Raw genomic sequence first — 22,600 nt, forward strand, 5'->3', positions numbered from 1 at the left:
TCTTTGATAGCCGGCAGAGGTTGGGGAACTGGGATTCCCAACCATTTGTATCCCGTTCTTGTTGGAGAATCATATTATATCTGAACATGAAGTTCTCGAAAAAGGGCACCATTTTGGATTTCAAGAAGGAGGGGTGTTGTAAACAAAATCTGCCCTTTTCCCCTTATGGGGTATCCAAGAGCCCATATAGAGTCCTTACGTGGGTTCCTATTGGTAGGAGAAAATAACAGAGGCCAACCAGAGAATATTGAGAAGCAAAGCAGCTAGTAAACCTAATCTTTATTGATCTGTTGCAATAGGGTGCTCCCCTCACACGCAGGAAAAGAGGAGGACCTTGAACAATGGTGCGCAAGGCCTTATATACACATTATAAATTCCCTGCCCTGGAGCTCAAGACCACTCCTTCATACATCATACATACATCACAGAAAGGGTATAACGCAAGACCACCCCCCACAAACATCATACCTACATCACAGAAAAGGTTGTTTTTCCTGTGTGCCAGGGTATCTGATAATGCCTTATCTGGTTGCCTTTCCTGGTGGTCTATCATCCTTTGAGATGGTGATTTCCCAATTCCTGAGATAATGGGAAGGTTCCCTGACCCCCTCCCTCCTTGCAGAGAAAACATTTGGTCAGTTTGGGAGTCAAAATGGTTTCAGGTCGGTCTTACTGTGCTGATCTATGTACGTGCTTGGTTCGTACATTTATGAACATTTATTATATATATATATAAGACCTTAAATTGTATTATTACAGGGGCAAGGTTCTCAACAAGGTTTATAGTGTGATTCTGTACATGTCTACTCAGACGTAAGCCACTGAGTTCTAAGGAGCTTACTCCCAGGTAAATGTATAGGATTGCATCTTCTCTCTCTCTCTCTCTCTCTCTCTCTCTCTCTCTCTCTCTCTTACCAATCTGACATACCGTATATTCAGTTGCCACATACACACCTACCCCCGGAACAATATGCAATATGCAAAAGCGCATTGTTTATCAAAGTACAATATCAAAATTATAGGTGCGCCTGAGAAATAACTGCATGTAAGCTGAAATAGGTGGGGAGGCAGAGGCAATGCCCCCCCTCTCTAAACAGTGCACCTGTTCAGAAACAGGATGGCTCGGCGGGTCATTTCATCCATTTTTCACCTGGACAAATTAAATTACAATTTTCATTCAGGCATTAACATAGCCTTGCACACCCTGTCAGCTATACCCACCAGTTAGAGTGATTCAAAGTTAAAGAGAAGCACTATACAGTGGTACCTCGCAAGACGAATGCCTCATAAGACGAAAAACTCGCAAGACGAAAGAGTTTTTCGTTTTTTGAGCTGCTTCGCAAGACGAATTTCCCTATGGGCTTGCTTCGCAAGACGTCTTGCAAGTTTGTTTCCTTTTCCTTAAAACCATTAATACCCAGGGTGCATTGCTTGAAGAGGTGCAGTTGCAACTTGACTTCAAGGAGCAACTAATAGCATGCGGTGTGGTAGCCTTTTTTGAGGTTTTTGAAGACTTTGGTGATCCGTGCTTCGCAAAACGAAAAATTCGTAAGACGAAAAAACTCGCAGAACGAATTAATTTCGTCTTGCGAGGTACCACTGTATTCTAAATTTGGAGTTTACTTAGATTCAGCCCCCCACCCTGCCCCCAGCTCCATTGGCTCACTCAAACTCTGTTTATGGAGCTTGGAAAAGTCACACTAGAGGAGTTTTTTTTTTTAATATATATTTTTAATTAGAATTCATGATGAAATCACTTTTTTGGCATGTACATACATATTAGGGTTTACAGAATGGTGATTGATTTCTTCCTTCAACAGCCTCTGTTGGATCTGATACAATGATTGTGCCATCATCACTTTGCTCTTAATGCTCAGTGAGAAAATGCAAAATTTGGCAAGGTACAAAACTTGTTTACAGTGATCATCAGAGTTCCATAAGCCCAATGCATTTGATTTAAAAGAAAATAAAAAGAGTGTGTAAAGGTCTCTCTTCAAAAAGGGGGTAGATGGAAGAAATCTGCTACATTCCAATTATAAAGCATTACCAGACTTCCAACTGTCCCAAATATATATTTTGATTCCGAGATTGCAATCCTATGTATACTTACTTGAGAGTAAGCTTCACAACATTCAGTGGTGCTTACTTCGGAGTAGACATGAATATATTCAATTTGTAAAACATTTCACATTTAACAGATAATCTGTTTCCGTCACCAGAAAGGGAATCTTTGGATCTTTATTAAGAATTTAGACAAAGTTTCATCTTTTTAATTGCTAGCCTGAAGTCATCATCATCAATCTTTTATTCGACCATCAGTCAGAAAAAAATACATTTGTCAATACACAGTTAAAACATCCAGGAAGATTTTAGAACTTAGCCAACACTAAAATGGGCTAAACAGATAGCCCCATATCAATACAGTCAATTATAGTCTTGCGACACTTAAAAGCTAAAAAAAAGAAATTTGGCCACCAAGGAAGGTATAGCTCTAGTCACATTATTCAGCAAGTGTAAAACCTGGTTTTCTTCGGGTAGGAAGCTAAATTGACATAGGAGTGGGTCTATAAAATTTTGTCTAAGCTCTGCATAAGAAGGGCAAGTCCAGAGAATGTGTTCGGTGGACTCAGCCACACCCATGGCACAATGACAGGTTCTCTGGGCATATGGTACTCCCCTGTACCTTCCCCACAATACTAGCCTGAAGTAGGAACCCCCTCAAAGAAATGGAAAGAAGTAGCCACCCTCTGTAGATATTTTTTCCGCACTCCTCACTCTCCCTTTTTATTCCCTGCTGGAAATTGTTTTATTTCTGTATCTCTTTATTCTTCCTACTTAGCTGCCTCCCCTTGCAGTTAAGCTAATACGGTAATCCTGAAATGTCGGACTTGAGTGAACAGCAAAAAGCAGAATCAAGCTCTACTTCCCAACACCAGCTCCCAGCATTGGTGCCCTCCTGTGGTTTTGGACCACAATTCCTATCAGCCACAGCCAAGATGACCAGTAGTCAGGGATGATGGCAATTGTAGTCCAAAACATCTGGAGGGCACTAGACAATATTGGGCTAATGCGCTGGCTTGGTATACAGCAAGCTTCATATGTTCTGTGTGCCCGCAAACCACCCCTTAGGGCATAAGTGTATTTTCAAACTTGTGAGCTGTGTTAAGTGTGAGGAACCTTTGGTCCTCCAGATGTTGCTGAACGACAACTTCCATCATCTCTGCAACAACGATGTCAATCTTGCTTATCCAGCAGTGTGTTATGTGCAAACACATTTGTTAAAAAAAACACCATTGCTTACAATTCCAGAATTACTTGGCCTCTTGCTTCAGCACACAATGGGCTTTAGGTAGTAGTAGTAGTAGTAATAATAATAATAATAATAATAATAATAATAATAATAATAATAATAATAAGTATTATTTATAAGGGTATAAATCTGGCTGGCTCCCAACAGAATATTAAAAACACGATAAAACATCAAACATTTGAAACTTCCCTAAACAGGGCTGCCTTCAGATGTCTTCTAAAAGTCAGTTGTTTATTTCCTTGACATCTGATGGGTTAGAGGAGGGTAGATTTTGTTTGAAAGTTAGTAGAATTTTCTTGGCCGTAAGAACACTTTCACAATTGTCAGGTTAGATGCTATTTAGCTGTGTTTGCATGGTAATCACGTAATGCAGATTTTAAATCTGCAAAGCAGGAGACTCATAGAAGGTGTGTTTTATTTTTCACCTCCTAATTAATCCTTCACAAAGAAAAGAAGATAAATATGGTGAAGAAGGGAGACTCAATTAAGCATGTAGTTAAAGATAGCTTTGGCTGGTACTACCCTTGCAAGTACCAAAAGGCAGTTTTCTACGTAGAAATATGGAGAGTGGCTATATTTCTGATCACTTAAATCAGAGCTGGCCAGCCTTTCAACATTAAGGCAGTTGTACTTTTGCACATCACCTTGCCAACAAAGGTCCGTATAGTTAAAGCCATGGTTTTCCCAGTAGTGATGTATGGAAGTGAGAGCTGGACCATAAAGAAGGCTGATCGCCGAAGAATTGATTCCTTTGAATTATGGTGCTGGAGGAGACTCTTGAGAGTCCCATGGACTGCAAGAAGATCAAAACTATCCATTCTGAAGGAAATCAGCCCTGAGTGCTCACTGGAAGGACAGATCCTGAAGCTGAGGCTCCAATACTTTGGCTACCTCATGAGAAGAGAAGACTCCCTGGAAAAGACCCTGATGTTGGGAAAGATGGAAAGCACAAGGAGAAGGGGACGACAGAGGGCAAGATGGTTGGATAGTGTTCTTGAAGCTACCAGCATGAGTTTGAAACAAACTGCGGGAGGCAGCGGAAGACAGGAGTGCCTGGCGTGCTCTGGTCCATGGGGTCATAAAGAGTCGGACACAATTAAACGACTAAACAACAACAACATTGCCTCCAAAATAATTTGATAATGCATATGTAGCAGTCAGTAGGCATAGCCAGCTAAAATAAATATATTTCCTATCCTTCCTATGTTGACAGTGGGATTCAGTCTGCCAGCATCTGCATCAATATCGTACAGTATCGGCGTTTTCACCACTTCTCAGATTGCCTTACATGAACCCATTTTAATAATTCCTTTTCATTTAAACTATTCACTGAGATGTGACAACGATCTTAATAATGGCTGAACGTCAGATGCCACCAAATAACCGTGAGGTGACAACAAAAAATCTATCTTTATTGGCTAATAGTTAATTAGCTTCATTAACGGAAGCATTCTGCCATTCCTAACTGATGGCGTTTAATTTTTCATATGATTTAGGATCCAATTGTCAGAGACATTAGACAATGACGGTATTTGGCAAATGGGGCACTTAGATGTGTCTCATATTTCACTTTTAATCATGAAATAAATTATACAGAAAGCACCACTGCTTTCAACATTAACCCCCACACAATGAGTTTCAACTACCAAACGGTGTTTGACATTGAGCTGCATCTATCCTGAAAATTCCTTCCTTCCTTCCTTCTTTCCTTCCTTCCTTCCTTCCTTCCTTCCTTCCTTCCTTCCTTCCTTATTCTTGCTGTCTGTGAGTCCCCACATGATCTGAGGCCCTAAAACAGGCACAGGCAAACTCGGACCGCCAGATGTTTTGAGACTACAATCCCCATCATCCCTGACCACTGGTCCTGCCCAAAAATGTAGCCTGTGCGCAAATCCAGCACTGCCTCCACTCCATATAAAGGAATTTCACCACCTTTATAATAGGAACAGTTTGAGCTTATGAGCTAGGCTGGGGCCAGCCCATAAGACTTTGGCACCTGAGGTAAACTACAAAATGGCGTCCACCACCCCCAGCCCTGTAGGGAATAATAATAATAATAATAATAATAATAATAATAATAATAATAATAATTTATACCCCACCCATCTGGCTGGGTTTCCCCAGCCACTCTGGGCGGCTTCCAACAAAATATTAAAATACAGAAGGGGAGAGTGAAGATCTACATTAGGAGCAAGGTGGGGGAGAAAGATCTACATCCTGATCCGCTGCTTCTGTCAATCCTGCCAGTTGCCTCACCTTGTCTCACAGGTGAGCTGCCTCTGGTCTAGGCAATGTCATTCTGTGTCCTTCTACTAACCATCTTACTATTTTATATTTCTGTACCAGTGCTTCAAGCCACGAAGCCATTTTAATCACCGCCCACCATTTTTTTTGACTTTATCGAGAAATAACATCCTTTGCTTCTTACTTCAGTAGTTTTGGCTTCCATCGTTTCCAAATGTAGATTTGGACATGCAAAAGCTTCTCCAGACAACTTGTGCTGGCTTTGTGTACTGAGATGTTGGGTGCTATCATAGTTGGAATGACAGGGCAGGGGAAGATTAAATTCATTGAGTTATATTATATTCAGCTTAAGCATCAAAATAGATTTGAAGCTGGATACAATTACAAGTTGAATGTTTTGAATTAATCGCATTGCATTTCAATTCCTACAGTCATTCCTATTTCATTATTTCAGCATTTAGACACGATGCATAAAAAATATCATTGTATGATACATGATGTATAAAAAGCCCATGTGCATTATAGCTTTCCCCCCCCCTAATGTGCATTGGAATTGCAATGCAGTGCTGTATATATTTATGCTCTGATGGTCTTTTGTTGTAATGCTGTGCCTTAACTGGCAAACTTTCTGATTTTGAAATCACTAGGAATGATAAACTCAGACGCTTTTAAAAACTGGAGAAAGAATTAATCTCTCCTATTTATGTCTTTGTCAGCAGCGAAGAAGAGAAGCTAGACGCTGCTGCAGGCTCAGTTTGTCATGAAATAAAAGATTTATCTGATAACAGGAGGTTATTTAACACAGCAGACGGAAAGCATAAGGAAACCCAGTGGCTTGATGTAGCCACTTAGGCCAGGGCAATTAAGCACTGGACCAGCATTAAGAATTGCCAGGAATCCATGATATGCACTCAAGAAGTCCATTTGCCTTGCTAGCTCCAGAGACTGATGCAGTTACATTTAAGAGAGAGAGAGAGATAGAAGCATTGAGGTCCGGCTTCCAGGAAGCTCATCCCAAGATGATTCAAGCACAGATGATGTAAGATGTCTAATTGCCCAGGAAACGTCATGTATCAACAAACCAAAGAACAGCACATTGCATTTCGTGGCAATCCATACCATCGTATTAAAGCTTTTTTAACTTAGATTTAAAGCACATGGTTTTCCTCAAAGGATCATGGGAACTGTAGTTTATTAAGATCCTGGGAGCCCCCGTAGCTGTTTGAGGAGGAAACTACAGTTCCCAGGGTTCACTGGGGGAAGTTGTGTCCATTGGATATGCTTTAAATGTATGCTGCACATCTGCCCTGTCAGGTAACCAGCATGGGGTTCTGTTTTTGTAGCTGTACATCTGAGGTGATACTCAATTAGGTTCATACTCAGAGGAGAGCCACTGAAATCAATGATCAAAATCCATTCATTTCAATGTAGTGGATTATGTTATTAAATTTTTATCCTACCCTTGCCCCCGTAGGAGCCCAGCATAACAAACAACTAGCAAAACAATAGGATATTGGTTTTTTTAAAAAAAAAAATAGAATGAAAACGATATTCAAAACATCTAAAAACAATTACATGCCCTCAAAGCCAATAATTTCAAGATTGTCAACATGAAATACGCTCTTATTTCTCTTTAAGAAATATTACATGGCAGGCTTTGCCCCTTCTGTGCCCCCACTCCAAGACTTTTTTCTGTAGCTACTGCTGAAAATAATAGATTTGTAAAATGTACATTATCCACAAAGAACTCTTGGTTCCTGCTGAAAAGTACAAGAGCACACTGACCCCGGGGCTATAAAATGGCCACAGGAGTCACTTTCAGACCCTAAAGTGAACAAGTGGACGAGAGTAGGAGGCTACATTACCCATATTTTCTATGTTTCCAATGAACACATCTCCATATGCCACAGAGTGATCAACAGATGTAGAGGAAGGTATCCTACATCATTCTTGGTGGCTGAGGGAATTTCAGCCGGTTCAGTTTTTTCTCTTCTTTGCAGGCTGCGTGGTCAAAACTGTGTCTTCTACTCAAGTATTAATAATGGCTGTGGGGGCTGTTGGGATCTAGCTGGTTCGAACAGGCTTGCAGAAGACACAGAAATTTACATTTGAAATCACATTGTGAAATCACTCTGATGGTACTTTCCCTATCACCAACCCTTTAAAATTACTCACCAGAAACATTAGAGATTGCTGAGAGGGCTCCACACATTGCTGCACAATATTTTATTTTATTATTTTTAATCTGTAGACCGCCCTTCATCCAAAAATTACAGGCCGGTTTACAACATAAGAATATAAAATGAAACAAGAGTAAATCAAACAATGCCCCTGACAGATTTAAAAGGCTATAAAATGTTTATTAATAATATTTAATTAATTAATTAATTAATTATTAAATCTTGGACCCTGGAACATTGCCATATATACTTGCTTTCTGAGAGTGTGAGTAAAAATATGCCACTCGTAAAATCCAAATATATTTACATGACTTCAATAAATGTCTGCCCCCCCTCTTTTTAATGCCTAGTACCACAGTTTCCAGCTTTACCTTGGAAGTAAAATTGACTTCTACAACAAAAATATTTGAGATCGGATACACATCAGTAGTGATTAATAGCTTCCTCCTGAGAGCATTCCGTCTAAACTAAGGCTTTCATTTTGACAAGCAGCATTTCCACTTAAAAATGATATGCCGGTGAAATATTTTTTGATCTTTCAGAAGTGTCTCTCAAGATCCATTGCTCACCCTGCTTTATACTACTCCTGTGGCCAGTTCCAAGCAAATTTGAGCCTTTTCAGATGTTTTGTAAGACCTTGTTCTCTTTGAATTGACTTGGGGGTGGGCAGGTAAGAGTTAAACAAGTCAAGGACTGAGGGGCCTTGGCACTGTTTTCTATTTAGCTCTTAAAAATTATTTATTGTCTTTACCTGATTTGAGCTTTCTAGATGAGATGGGCTGTGCATTCGAATAAATGTTTTAAAAATCCAAAATTATTGGAATGCCATTATTCCACTAATAAACTCAAGGTGCCATACGTCTAATCTCCACCCATGTTTATCCTCCCAATGCAGTGGTGGTTCACTGGAAAGGATGGAGGCAAGAGCCGCTGCACTGTGCTCATCAGTAGGGGCAAGACTGGGGGATCTTTGGAGTATCGGTGTCCCTGCAGATAGCTAGATTCTTGATGCAGTAGGTTGGCCTAAAGGAAAGTGTGTGGTCCAAGATGACCTTCACAAACAAGTGAGGCTTTGAATGAATCTGTCCACCTTTAGCCCAGTATTGACACCACTGACTGGCCACGGCTCCCCAGGTTTTCACAGGAGTTCTTCTCAGGCCTGTTAACTTCAGTGGGAATAAATGAGCTTTAAATATGAGTGTTTTGGTTTGGTTGGTGTCAGGAGCTGGACTGAGGAGGAATGGTGGGAACCACCACCACCCCTTCCTGCACCTTCCCGAGAAGAGGAAGACAGAATAGATTTAGAACAGTGGTTTGCAGAAGGTCATAGTTCAGAGGCTGCAGAGGGGAGAAGCTGGGAGATATTGGGAGAGCAGCAGGAAGAAAAAGCACCAGGGGAGAGGCAGCTGACACACTCAGTGTCTCTAGAAAGCATTCCTGACTGTGCCTTGAGAGCCTTGAGAGTAGTAGAGTAGAAAGCTCAGAGGCAGAAAGCACAGATCAGCCGGTGCAGGGGTGACGGAGGGAGGGCCTGAGTTGGTGGGACTTTACTTGGAACAATGCCATTAACCAAGAGAGATCACATACCGTCGTCTCTCTCTGTGAATATTGAACAAACTACTTGGTAAGAACTCTTCTTGTTTATCTGCTTCTTGGCATCTCACCATGGGAGGGATAACACTCCTTGAACCCTGACAGCTGGAATCTGAAGAATACTATACTCTAAACCACATGATGATGATGATGATGATGATGATGATGATGATGGTTTATTATTTATATCCCGCCCATCTGGCTGGGTTTCCCCAGCCACTCTGGACGGCTTCCAACAAAATCTTAAAATACAATAATTCATCAAATATTAAAAGCTAAACAGGGTTGCCTTCAGGTTTCTTCTAAAAGTCAGATAGTTGTTTATTTCCTTGACATCTGATGGGAGGACGTTCCACAAGGCGGGCGCCACTACCGAGAAGACCCTCTGCCTGGTTCCCTGTAACTTGGCTTCTCGCAGTGAGGGAACTGCCAGAAGGCCCTCGGCGCTGGACCTCAGTGTCCGGGCAGAACGATGGGGGTGGAGACACTCCTTCAGCATGTTCACAGCCTGTCTCAGTGACATCTGCACTGGCTTGAACATGTAAACAAAATGGAAGACGGCAGGATCCCCAAGGAAGTGCTCACTGTGAAGCTGGCTTCAGGCACCAGGCCCATTGGCAGACCAACTCTGAGATACAAAGATGCCTGCAAACATGACATGAAGGCTGGCAACATGAATGGTAATCCCTTGCAGATGACCTGGAGACAGACAGGTTGTGTATCCATAGCAGTGACCTGAGGAGAAATGGGAGGAGTGCAAAGAGAAGAAACAGAATGATGGAACCAGACACCTTCATCTGCTCCAGCTAAAACAAAACATGTCTATAGCAGTCTCTACAGCCACAGCAGGCACTGTAACTCTCCAATGGTTTGATGCCCCCAAAGCACACTCTTCCATTATCTCTCGAGACAGAAGGATGGCAACCAACCATGTTCTACAAATGCATTTAGGCTTCAGTTCTAGCCTCACCTTTGTGGGAGCAAGCAGCAATGAATCCAGTGGGATTTACTTCTGAGTAAACATCCACAGGGTTGCACCGTTGAATGCCAGCGTCATGCTAATTATTCTGCTGGAATTGTATGCTCTGGTACAAGTAGGGAACAGCTGATAATACTTCAGATATCTAGGAGGCAATAGGCAAAGTTTTAGAGCCACCAGCAGAGTGATTCAAGTCATTTTCATTAACGCAAATGGGCCTTTCAGGCTAACGTCATCAACAGACCCCATTTGGCGTTCTGTCCCATTTGGCAGTGTGCTCTTGCAGAACTTGCTTCACTAGAAGTGCAGAAGTAATTCCGCGCTGAGAATTATTCCCCTTTGGAATAACACAGCGACTTTGTTTTCTCAGTTAACTGCTCCTGCTTACTTTGATTTCCTTCTTATAGGAGCCCTTTCCTTCTGGCCTCACAAAAGGGATTTGATCCATGGATATGGCAAGAATACAAAAATAGGTGCCTCCTTATTCTCCCAGCTGGCACTTTCAAAATGTCCCATTGTGTTTTGTTTTTGTAGAGAAAAGACTGAAAAATAGAATTTGTAGTGGTTCTAAAAAAATAAAAATCAATTGAGAATCTTAAGAGTTGCTATGGCTCTATAGGAGCAAGCCAGATACCCTCAGGACTTCACCAGGGCACAAAGTTCAGGATCTTCCCTGGTCTTTTGATAGCATCTGGTTTCAGAAGTAGGGTATCAGGATGCGGGAGGCTGCGATAGCCTCTTAATTTCCCCCACCCTGCCAAAACCCCAACATATTCCGCATGAGAGAACCTGTCTCAGAGCAGCAGATCCATAAAACATAAAGGGTTCTTAAGGTTCTTCACAGAGATTGCCAGGGAAGGGAATCTAAACTCTTTCATGTTCACAGTCTGCCATCGCTGACATTTTCTTAGGGAACAAGACTGTAGGACGCAAGTGGCGACTTCCTCTTCCTCCCCTCGGTCGCCTCTCTAATGTGCACTGTTCCATGCATTTAAGACACGAAAGCTTGTAACATAATGCCTGGGACGCCATGTCATGTCAGCTCTCATAAGCTTCACGCGGCTGGGCTCTGCTCTTTGACTAGAGAAAAACAGAGAAATCTATAATAAGACAATAGAGCAAGCCTGACTTCACCTACTGGAAAGCAAGAAATGTGTGTTTGGGATGCCATTTTGGTCTGCCTGAATAATGAATGGATGGCCCTGTCTACTTAAGGTGCTGCATTTTTATTTATTTTTGTTTACCATTAAGAGGATATATATATATATATATATATATATATATATATATATATATATATATATATATATATATGCAGGTTTTGGTGTCCTCGGGTGTCTTCCCGTGTAAAAGTTGGGGTGTCTAGGCGACGTTTCGACGAGGTCTCACTCGTCATCTTCAGGCTGGTGCTTTCGGCTTCTTGTTACTGGAACAGAAAAGCACCAGCACCAGATGGCTGGTGCTTTCGGAAGCCGAAAGCACCAGCCTGAAGATGACGAGTGAGACCTCGTCGAAACGTCGCCTAGACACCCCAACTTTTACACGGGAAGACACCCGAGGACACCAAAACCATATATATATATATATATATATGCACATCGAGATTTATCTTACCATAAAATTACTCAAAACTGGCTTACATCAGTTTTGAAAAATGTACCAAAACAAAACAATAAAAAACAACAACACATGAGGCAGTTTGAAGCCAGTAAGAATAAGCTGCGCTGGGCAAAGGATTTTGTTGCCTGAGACAAAGAACAATATCTTTCCCCATTCCAGGTACAGAGAAACAACCAGATGGGTTTTCATCAATACATGCATTTTCATACATAAAGGTAAAGGGACCCCTGACCATTAGGTCCAGTCGCGGATGACTCTGGGGTTGCGGCGCTCATCTCGCTTTATTGGCCGAGGGAGCCGGCGTACATCTTCCGGGTCATGTGGCCAGCATGACTAAACCGCTTTTGGCGAAACCAGAGCAGCGCACGGAAACACCGTTTACCTTCCAGCCGGAGTGGTACCTATTTACTTACTTGCACTTTGATGTGCTTTCAAACTGCCAGGTGGGCAGGAGCTGGGACCGAACAACGGGAGCTCACCCCATCGCGGAGATTTGAACTGCCAACCTTCCGATCGGCAAGCCCTAGGCTCTGTGGTTTAGACCACAGCGCCACCTGGGTACATACATACTTATCCCGAATACAGGCGTAGGCAAACTGCAGCCCTCCAGATGTTTGGGGCTACAATTCCCATCTTCCCTAGCTAACAGGACCAGTGGGTTAGGTAGATTTGGCTTTAAGTGAGAACTGAATCAATTTCCCTTCTGTCGCTGGTCACCAGCAAATTATACATACAACTACATGCTTTGCAGAGGTGTAAACCCAGTGACTGTAACAGCTGAGCATTGCTTTGAACCTTGGTCATCCCACATCTAAACCAAACACTATTTACTGATTGTACAAATAGTACAATCCCATAGTATGATCTTTTTCTTTTGAGTGGGGAGCAATCCTTGTCTCTTGGCAGTATTTACTTTCCTAGTCTCATTACCATTTATTTTATTTTATTTTGCCCCCCCCCCACCGCCCTTCCTAATGTTTCCAATATTCAGTGTTTGCCTCTTCAGTCTGTAAATCTCTCGTTAAAGCCAGCCTTTTCTACCTGGGTTCCTTTCCTCTACTGCAAATATCATGTGCGTCAGAACTCCTTTGGCTCAGAAATTTCAACAAGCACTAATAAATCTGTAATATGGTCTTGTATAAATGAATATTAATATTGTCTACCAAGAGGATTTTTTTTAACCTTTTACAATGAAGCAAGGAGGGGGAAGCAAGCTAGCGGCACAAACTAATTTAAAAATAAATAAAAAATGAGCATTTTTGAAATGACTGTTCCTGGCTACTGGAAAACAGGATTCTCTGTTTTCCAATCCAGTTTTCCAGCCTTCACTCATTGGGATAATGAATCTACCACTTCACTTCCATCACCGGCTATCATTTGGAGTCTTAAGCTATTACCGCACTGCCAGTTATTTTTGGTGCTTTAAAATGTGCTTTAAAAAGCATTTATTCCCTTTCATGCCTTAATATTTTATTATTATTATATATTTATTTATACCCTGCCTTTTCCCCTGATGAGGCAGCTTATGGGTAAGAATGATAATTACTTTAAACATGGGGTGGGAGTGGGAAATGATAATTAAAACAACAACAACTTTAACCAGCACCACTTTGGGAATTATAACATGCAGCCCCCAACAGATATTACCTGAGCAGTCTAAAGGAAGAATGGTGGAGCAGTCAGCTTTCAGTGAAAATGATCAAGAGTCATATTGACATAAAGTGGGAATAATGGAAATTTGATGGCACTAGACTGCAGGCCACTGGTCCTTTGGCAGGGCCAGGTATGGGGAGAGTTATTTGGGCCAGACAATCCCCAAGGTTAATTTTACATGGCATCCTTCATAAAACCAAGGTAATTCTAATGACAAGGAGGATAATGCTACGTCAAATAGCTGACAGCAGAAATCAGGGAAATAATTCTTGTTAATGTGAATGTTGCCCTCCAAGCAATGCAAAGATCAGAGACTTGAGACAACGCAAAAGCAAGTGGCTTCATACAGAGCAGTGACAATTAAAGTATAAAGCCCTATTGCACACTGGCACCTATACACCTTGGAGCATGTTCTTAGGTTACTTTAGCAGTGTGACCCCTCCACGCTTCCCAATCAGTTATGGCCCTGGGTTGATGACTTATACCAGAAGTGAGGATCCTGTGGCCCTCATAACGTCACAAGATTTCAACTCCTACCATCCTGAATCCTGAATAACATTGACCGTACTGGCTGGATCTGATGAACGTTGAAGTCCAACCATTTCTGGAGGACTATGGGTCTACAACCCTGGCTTATCCCCTCCTGCTGCCTTGGGAACCTTTGACTTTCCCCTCGACTTTCCAAATTGTTTTAAAAAGTGCTATTCTAGACAGCCACCATCAGTTGCCTAATGGTAAGACCAGCTGCTGTTTTAGTCACCTGCTTATAGCAACAGACAGCATGGCTTGGATTTCCCTAAGTGTAACTATGATAAAAGTAATCCTTTTGTAATCTTGGAGCAATGAAGAATAAATAACAGTGTTTTAAAAGACAAAATGCCTGAGTGAACACACAGCAAATCGTTTCACAAATGGCTTCGCATGGGATTTGATGGAACTGTAGGTTGGAATCAATACACAGAACATTCTACTAACAATCTGAAGTGACATCCCAGTATCTTTAGAAATGCCATTTGCATTGTTCATTTTCAGTCTGCCCATCCCCAAGTTAGTCTGTTTTTTCTTATCCCTCCTTTTTTCTCCTCCCCCTTTTTCCTGTCTTTATTCTACCTCCTCTTCAGGCATTGCTTAAGAACTGCCCATAAAGAAGGTCGTTCTGGCCTTTACCTTTTTGTCTCTGTTGGACAAAAGCCAAATGTTATTGATCACATTTTCTAGGAAAAAGGCTAATAACTGCTACACCAGGGGGAGCAGCAGGCTAAAGTAATGATAGTGTGTGATCGCTGCGAGAAAGCTTCCAAAATATGGGATTAATTTGCTTGTTTGGATTGCAAATTATGACTAATTGTTCACCAATGAGCCAAGGCATGATGAATTTGCACAATATCTCAGACTCCTGGATACATTGCTTGACTAAATAACCGGCTGTTTTTCCTTTTGGCAGACCTGGGGTTATTCCTCGATAGGATCAGATCAGGAAAGGAAAGAATCAGTGAAAAGAAATTCAGGTTGGGAAGGGCAGACACACAAAAATGACACATGATAATTAATATTTTTATTATTTGTATCCTGCCCATCTCACTCTAGGTGGCTTCCAACAAATATAAAAAGATAATAAAACATTTAAAACTTCCCTATACAGAGCAGCCTTCAGATTTCTTCTAAAAGTTGTATAGTTATTTATCTCCTTGGCATCTGATGGGAGAGCATTCCATATGGTGGGTGCCACTACCAAGAAGGCCCTCTGCCTGCTTCCCTGTACCTTTACTTCTCACAGTGAGGGAACCACCAGAAGGCCTTCGGAGTTGGATCTCAGTGTCCAGGCTGGACACTCCATCTGAAGAGGAAGCAGAGAACATAATGCTGGAGGTTGCAAGAGCAATGGCATCTCTAGTTTGGGCTTGGGGCCTTCAGCTGCCAGTCATAGACAATGGAGAGTGGAATGTGAGGCTTTCAAAAACATCTCCCAAGTCTATTAAGCAATCACGTAAGACTCACACAGTATGCAGGCTCCAGCAGGACAAGTTTGAGCACAAGTGAGAGCCAAGATTGTGGTGACAGCAATCCCTGGACACTGACAACTGTCCAATCCCACCCACTGCTGGCACAACCCTGAGACCATTTTCAAGTGGTCTTTCTTTCTGCATGAGAAAAGTACATAATTCTAGGCTAGCTCTGACCTTCTTGAGAAATGCCAGCCCATAGCCATGCAACCAACAGACTGATGTAATGAATGAAAGAGAGAGAAAATGTTGAAATAGTGATATTGAATATTTATTTGACAGGCTATTAGGATTTCTAGAACTCATGTCTGGCATTTCCATTATAGAACTTTTGTTTAGAAAATATCAGTCCTAGGCCACCTACAAAAATGAGATAAGGAAAGTATTTGTGAGTAGATTTTCATTTGTATGAGTAACTCCTAATTCCACACTTAGGCTTCCATGCTGAAAATGGTTATAAGGGAGTAAACCCCACTGAATGTGTTCGGATTTACTTCAGAGTAAAAACATACTGGATTGTGCTGTGAAGATCAATCATTCAATTTTAGTTGAATATAGAGATGCTCTAGAGTTCAATAAGAATTAGCTACTGACTTTTGCTGATGGCACATTTGTGGACAAATCAAATATCCCCATCCTCAAAATGAATTGTTCACACACACACACCCCATAAATCCATTAGTTTCTTTATAGAATTGCATTTGCAGTTGCGCATAGGAAGACAAATTGAGCATGCCAAGGCCTGCTTTCCCTCAAAACACAGGTTGTAGCTGCCAGCAAAAGAAGTTCAAAGCTCTGAGTGTCCTCTCTGGTAATGGACGTGAAATTTGTCTAGAAGGGAAAAACTTGAGTAGATAAAAACAAGTTGCCAAGCGGCTCTCATAAAGACTCATTGACACTTGCCAAGTTGAAATAGAAAGACGCAAATACTGGGAGATACTGAGAAATCGTGGGGAGGGATATCTGATAATCCTTTCTTCCTGACACAGTTAGTTCATGATGTATTGCCAGCACTTCAGTGCTGCTACTATTCTGAGACACAGAGTTCAAGTAGTTGGTGTTACCGTCTTATCCTTGTTGAAAGAGGCCATGATCTTGAAAAGGGCTTATCATATGCTGACAACACCAAACTGTAAATCTTCTAAAGGAGCTATGTCACACTAAAGTCATCCAAGGAAGGCTACCTAGTAGGACTGCCAACTTTTTCTCTCTCTCCTTGCAAGACTCGGGTGAATTTAACATTGGTATGAAAAGCAGAATCTCCTCAGGCAAAACTTTCCTCAACTCCATGGCAAAGAAAAGTCCTGGTTTTCCACTTCATACACAGATCATTAAAACATAGGAGCCCTGCTTAAAGAAGGGCAGATTGCTGCCTTCTTCTCCAGTGCTTCCTGGTCTCCGTTATCTCAGTTTAGCATGTTGTCCACTGGTTTTACCACTATGACATTGTCATTTCTCTATGTGAAGCTATCAGGTCAGGGCTGAGGAAGCTGTGGCCCTCCACATATTGTTGGAGTCCATCAAACAATATTGCCAGTGGCTGGGGGATGACAGGGGTTGTACTCCAACAACATCTGGAAGGTCATAGCTTTCCCATTCCAGTATTAGGTGAAGAAAGACCCTGGGGGATCAAGGGCCATGGAGGACATGAAACAAAAGGAGCTGGAAATTTAAATGCACATAGCGCATGCCTATGTGTCTACCCTCCTCCCCATGTGATTAGAATTGCACGAAGAGCAGGAATGCATTTGTTGGCCCCATTTTACTGTGGATTGGTTCCATTGCCCTCCACATTTTGAAGGGTTAATTTCTGTTCTACTTGTATAGGCTCCCTTTATTGATTTAGAACCCCAATGGCACATCTGGAGAAGGTTCCCCACTGCAGAAGCCACCCATCCAGTGTGTAGTAGGGGTGAAAGAGTCAAGCGACAGGAATTGGATGCAAGTGGTGTGGCCCCATTCCCCACTCACCCACTGAGCTTAGACTATGTGGGGGGGGGGTGTCCACTGAAGAAATGGAGACTTACTTCCCCAGAGATTTTATTTAATTGGGAATATAACCCGAACTTGCCTTGCATCTTAGGCAGCGGGCTATAACTCTCCCCCTTCTCCCCTTGTTAGAATTTCATTTGTCGGTTTGAGGTAAGATCTATACATCGATCAAGCAGTCCTTGCAAAGAGGCATGCACACACTCAACAACAAATAATAGATTATTGGAAGGGCAGCTGCATACACAGCTAGACAACAAGTGGTAATTATTTTTATGATTCATTAAGGTTATCGACTGACGTAAAGAGGAGAATGGATGTGCTTGTTATACACTTATGAAGAAATTGGGTGTCAGTTTGATCTTTAGCAGCTGAGATTATCTTAGGCTCCTTAAGTAATTATGGAGCTGTGGTGATCATGGTGATTGTTTCTAATCACTGCATTCTCTACTCCCATGGGAAGTTTAGTCACTGGTGCCTTTTTCTTGCTTTCCCTACTGCGTGTACAGCCTGCTGCTTTCTACACACACTTTTTGCTCTCCATCCAAACAAGCAAGAGGCAATATCAGAGTTCACAGAGTTCATAGTCAAGCCAGGCAAAAACACTTGGGGTGCAAAGCAAGGTCAGTGAGAGGCAGGGATGTAAGAAGGCAGCAATTTCAATTCTGACTTGTGTTTGTCACAATCTGTGCTGTTTCTCTTCTGCTGCACTTCAGTTGTCACCAAATAATATGTTAGGTGATTTATGTAACTATTTATATTACATTCATTTCAATGTCAAGAAAACGTTGCAAAAAAGTATCATTTGCAGACTTAGAACAACAAGAACAATAAGAACAAATGCCAATTGTATTCACTTGACTCATTTTCTTTTGATGCACATGCAAACTGCAGGAATTTCCACTTCCTTCTCCATTTCCTCCAAAATTCCTAGTGAGAACTGTGGCATGATAGACAGACCTGGAGGGCTGCATTTAGTCTCTGGGCCTATTGTTCCCAACATTAGGTTGTTGAACTTTGCTTTGTACTCTTCAGTGGCCATCTGGCCACTTACATATGTCTTTTAACATATATTATCCAAAGATTTATAAAAAGAGCTTCCTGCATTGCTGGTTGTTTTTTTTGTTTTGTTTTTTTTTGAAAACAAACAAAAGTTCCACTTTTTCTGCTGTGCTAAATTTGTTCCTGCCAAAATTGATATTTTATTTTGATTGAACCAGATTAAACTGAATATATAGCCCATGAAAGAAAAGTATCCTCATGATGGTGTTTGCTTTCATAACTTGTAGCCACCATTCGGTAATGCTGTTAGGGTGTCATAACACAAAAATAAATAAATATAAATCCATATAAAATTACATATACAAAAAAAAGAACAAGAGCATAAACTCGGCAGAGTGGCTGAACCATCATTCACCAGTTAGGAGCACCAGGAACTGCCCCTATCCTGACTCAAACCTTTGTTCCATCTAGCTCAATGTTTTCTTCACGGAGAGGAAGCCACTCTCCCTGGTTTCAGGCAGGAGTCTCTCCCAACTCTTCCTGGAGATACTGAGGGATTGAATCCAGGACTTTCTACATACACAAGAGGTGCTCTGTCACTGAGCTATGGTTCTTCCCACAAAGTGCTGGAATGTCTGGAAAAATGAAAATGCCTTTAAGTAGGCACTGGGATGATAGTTTTAGCACTAGGTAAGCTTCCCTGGAGATGATGTTCCATGTCCTCTGTCCAGTCACCATCACTCACCTAAGTACAGGTATGGAGGGGGGAATCTGGAGGAGACACTCAGATGGTGAGCATAAAGTACAGGTTGGTTCATATGGTGGAAGGCTTTATAGGTAAGCACCAGCACTTTGAATTGTCCCCAGAGCAGACCAGTAGCCGGTGTTGCTGTTTGTAATTGACCATTCTAATCGACTCTGACATTTATTGTACACCCACCAATCAATCACCTTTGGCTTGGAACACATAACTTGTGTCCAGGCTTTCTCTTCGGATGTAAAGGCTACCATGAAAAGAGATGCTTGTTAACTTGCCCTACTTATTCCTGAATTTGCTGCTTCTGCAAAGTAATAAAATATTTACACCACCCTCAGCGTGAAACTGTGTACCTATTAGTTCGGTCTTCACTGCTTATTAAATACCCAGTAGACATCAGTAACGCGGGACGCGGGTGGCACTGTGGGTAAAAGCCTCAGCGCCTAGGACTTGCCGATCGAAAGGTCGGCGGTTCGAATCCCCGCGGCGGAGTGCGCTCCCATCGCTCGGTCCCAGCGCCTGCCAACCTAGCAGTTCGAAAGCACCCTCAGGTGCAAGTAGATAAATAGGGACCGCTTACTAGCGGGAAGGTAAACAGCGTTCCGTGTGCTGCGCTGGCTCACCAGATGCAGCTTGTCACGCTGGCCACGTGACCCGGAAGTGTCTGCGGACAGTGCTGGCTCCCGGCCTATAGAGTGAGATGAGCACACAACCCTAGAGTCTGGCAGACTGCCCCGTATGGGCAGGGGTACCTTTACCTTTAGACATCAGTAAACAATGGGGATCAGTTACTGTCACCATTAGCCTGCCTGAAATCATACACGTGCCACAAATTCTAGGCAATTCTAGGCAAAGACTGGTAATGTAGTCAGAGACTGTTTAAGCCATTCAGACTTATTGTTGTTCCAGTTAAATGACTAAAGCTCAAAGGGCTGCTTTTCTCAATTTTGTGAATGTGGGAGTGGAAGCAGGTTTTGGATATGTGTGTAGATCGAAATATACTCTTGCCCCCCAAAAGGTGTGTGGTCTGTTTACATTATGAAATGCATGCGCCTTTAGATTTGAGCATTCCCAATGTTTGAAACTGAAATGTGATCATTTGCCCCAAAAATTGTACATTTGCTGCATTTATGTTCTGCTGAAAGGGCTTGGGTTAAGGAATAATGGAAATTTCTTCTCTCTCCATGAGCAATAAAAGTCTTTGTGAGTTGCTGGTCCATGCCTCTTAAAACATTGAACTCTACTTTGTTTGCTCATTTAAATGTTCAGCCCACCCATCCTATGGCTCATTCTTGCTTGTTTGCTTTGCAAAAGAGGCTGGATTCTGCAAGTGGAATCTGTTGTTCCAAATATGAACATTATTCTGCCTGCATTATTCAACCTGGAATTAGTTTTCTTGATACATAATTTAATTACTACATATGCATTCCTGGTGGCAAAATAGTGCAGCTTATAAGAACCAATAAAATGCAAATGCAATATTATACTGTTAAATATACAATTGTGATTTTTCATGTCTTTGCTGGCATATTTTTTGTGATCAGTAACTCTACTGAACTTGTACAGTGCCACATGGGCACCATTGAATGCTAGACTTGACCCAGAGTCCTGTAAAAAGAACTGCAGAGAGAGGACATTGATGTATAGCATTGATTTCATCCACATTTTTTCAGCAATGGAGGTATTCCATTGCCTTGCTTTGATGCAATTTGTAAACACATTATTGAAGGTAACTAAGTGAGAAATGTGCTGCCATGGGCCTTTCAAAATCTGAGTTGAATATACTTTGCAGGAGTGATGATCTCAGAGAACAAGTTTATGTATATACCCTCGCAGTCAGCTGTTGTGCAGCAACGTACACAGATGCAAATCGAATTGAAGCTTAGAGAAGATATTTATAACCCTGGATCCTTAAATTTAGAGCATATGACTGTAACACAATCTCAGTTTGCTTTTATTGTGTGCACAGTCTGATTCCTTATAACTTTGGAAAGTGGGTGTATTTGAAGGTGCTAGATTCTGCCCTCAACAATTTTATCGCCAAATTCACTCTTGCTCTGTTCGTGGGCTTCCCTTTGACATCTGGTTGACCGCTGTGAGAACAGGTAGCTGGACTAGACGGGCCACTGGCTTGATACAGCACATTCTTCTTACGTTATTGTACAAGTTGATGTAAGGAGAGAGCTAATTCTATGGTTCTTTCCTACCTGATCACCAACTGACCAGGAGTAGCAACATGGGCAAGCGACTCCCACGTGGCTGGTTGTGTTTGTACTGGAGTGAGTTTCAAAAGGGTGCAGAAGGTGTAGTAACCTATGTGCCCTCTAGCTGTAGTAAAAAAATTGTTAGGCATGGCATAAAATCCATCAAGTGCATGTACTAGAAACAACCTTATTCTCTATATGTATGGTGCCAGTATGGTGTAGTGGTTAAGAGCGGTAGTCTTGTAATCTGGGGAACCGGGTTCAAGTCTCCGCTCCTCCACATGCAGCTGCTGGGTGACCTTGGGCCAGTCACACTTCTCTGAAGTCTCTCAGCCCCACTCACCTCACAGAGTGTTTGTTGTGGGGGAGGAAGGGAAAGGAGAATGTTAGCCGCTTTGAGACTCCTGAAGGGGAGTGAAAGGCGGGATATCAAATCCAAACTCTTCTTCTTCTTCTTCTATATCCAGGTGGACCATAGTAAAAATGTAATATTTGTCCCATGAGCTGATCAACCACATGCCTGAACTTCAGAGCTGACCTGTTGGCTGTACTGCTCATCTAGGAATCTTTGGTCCCATTCACACATGCTTTTGGCGGCGGCGAAGCCACTTTTCCATGTTGCAATTCCAATGCAGTTATCTGGCAGGAAAGACCCATGCAAATGACTTCACCCATGCCAGGCATCTAGCTGTTTTAAGAATAGCAGGATTTGTGTGGCTGATGATGTGAACCCTGAAAGATTTGCCTTACGGGCCATCAGATGGGAGGTCAGAACCTGATCCCTGCCTAGTCAGAACCTGATCCATAGCGCAATGCTGGCAGGCTCACAGTATGGGTGGAATCTACACACATAATTTTTTTATTTAAAAAAATGCTGTGAAAATACTCTTTTAAAAACGTTTTGAAAAATGCTTTGAATTTTGCATAGCTCACTGTTGCCATCTAGTGTCACATTTGCACATTGCACTTCACAACACATTTAAAACGTTTTATTTGCAGCTGTACAGCTGAGTCGATGGTCAGAATAGTTATTTAGGCACAGCCAAGGGAATCCATCTGAGAATGG

The 22,600-nt window shown here is 42.0% G+C and overlaps 1 protein-coding gene across 12 annotated transcripts in view; it reads left to right on the forward strand.

Moving 5' to 3' along the window:
- Positions 1 to 22,600, forward strand: part of CADPS (calcium dependent secretion activator) — a 337,182-nt gene that overhangs the window by 44,694 nt on the left and 269,888 nt on the right. The gene's annotated exons all lie outside the window — the stretch shown is intronic.

This window comes from Podarcis melisellensis (assembly GCF_964234715.1).
Source record: "Podarcis melisellensis genome assembly, chromosome: 2".
Classification (NCBI taxonomy): Eukaryota; Metazoa; Chordata; class Lepidosauria; order Squamata; family Lacertidae; genus Podarcis; species Podarcis melisellensis.